Source organism: Opisthorchis viverrini, assembly GCF_000715545.1.
Source record: "Opisthorchis viverrini unplaced genomic scaffold opera_v5_624, whole genome shotgun sequence".
Lineage (NCBI taxonomy): Eukaryota > Metazoa > Platyhelminthes > Trematoda > Opisthorchiida > Opisthorchiidae > Opisthorchis > Opisthorchis viverrini.
This window is the reverse complement of record NW_008752294.1, coordinates 55167-56737: the sequence shown is the minus strand read 5'-3', so window position 1 is coordinate 56737 and position 1571 is coordinate 55167.

The following is a 1571-nucleotide window of genomic DNA, read 5'->3' as shown; positions in this document are numbered from 1 at the left end:
CGGCTGAGACAATGCGACTCATATATGTACCAAGGGAGACCCAGTGACCGCCCTATCTGTGCATAGTGGACAAGGGACAGAAGACATCATTGGGATGGGTAAGCAGTGGGACTTATGCCCTTGGCTCTTGTCGAACATTTTTCACCTGATTATTAGAAGTCGGCGCAAAGGGCTTCGTCGTTCCTACGGATGATTCGAGGCATCTATCTCCACTACCGACATGGACTTTCAGCAACTCCGTCCGGCCTAAGTCAGGATTAATCAAGCTGTTCACTCGGAACGCAGATAAGAACTCGCCCAACTTGAGCGGACCCAACCAGCTGCCAACGGCCTCAAATCCGCAGATTATGGAAATAGACTCCGGGTGCTTGCAACACTTCCCCCTAGAGCTTCGTTGCCTCAAAAGGGACATGACCGTTGATTACACATTTTTGTGACAGTTGAAACCGACGGGATTTCACCGCGGAAGTAGCCACCTAAAGGAAAAAGTATTCCACTTGTTAAAATTATTATTTTATTAGGCGATAGTTTTTCTCCTTTCCCGGATATGACGCGTGAACGGTGGTTCACGCTGTATCTGCCACTTACATTGAGGCAGTTTTAGGCGCCTTTTTTGTGGGCCCTCCAGTTGGAAAGCCGACTGCTCCACAATGAAAAGTAAAGAGCAGTACTACAAACTTTCGGCCTGTGCCTTTCAAGCGAACGAAGGTCGCTGTTCTTTAAGATAAAAGACAACCATGTAAGCTTGATAGAAGCCCGTGTCTCGTGTATCGACCTGGAAATGCACGAAGTGACAAGTCTATTTGCGTTGTATGCCGGTGTGAACCAATGAAAGCAAGCGTAGTTTATGGGAGGAGTAGGTGGTTATGCATAGCTGAGTGGATAAAAGACAGTGTTTTTGGAGCAGCTTGCTGACATCGAACTTCAACGCTTTGAAAATGGGATATTGTTCCAGAGTGGATTTACTATGAAGCTAACAGGTTCTGTTTGTTTGCCTAGTCCTGAAGGACATTAACTGGCTCCGGGGTTTTCTGTTGTCAAAAAGGGGTGAATAACGAGTGGGTCGTAGAGAGAAAGATGATGCAGAGGTAAATCGGACGCCCTAGAAGCCCGCACCATTGGAGCTGGAACTGATTTGGACATCGAATTCGTTTAGGATAGTTTGACTAACGGTGGGCATGCACTGCATATCTTAGAAAATGCAAATGTTGCGTTTCATTCAACGCAGCCACACGGCCAATTAGAAAACCAACTGAGTGCCGAAGTAAATGAGGCAGCATCGTGTCTTGGGCGTTGCTCGGTTGGTTGGGGAAATTAGTGGAGGTTTATATACTAACTTGTTGGATGTATCCGCGAGTTCGCACGCCCGCGTGTCAGCTCACCTATATTAAGTGATGACGGAGCATGTGATCCTACATGCATACATCCCCATGATGGGTACCATGAAGCATTCAGAAAGCTTGCGCTCTCCAAAACTACCCTTTCCATACTACCACGAAAGTGTTTTTCCTGGACGGATGATTCGTGGGATCATCACCCTTATTACTTGTAAATGCTTCCAGCTGCTCTGC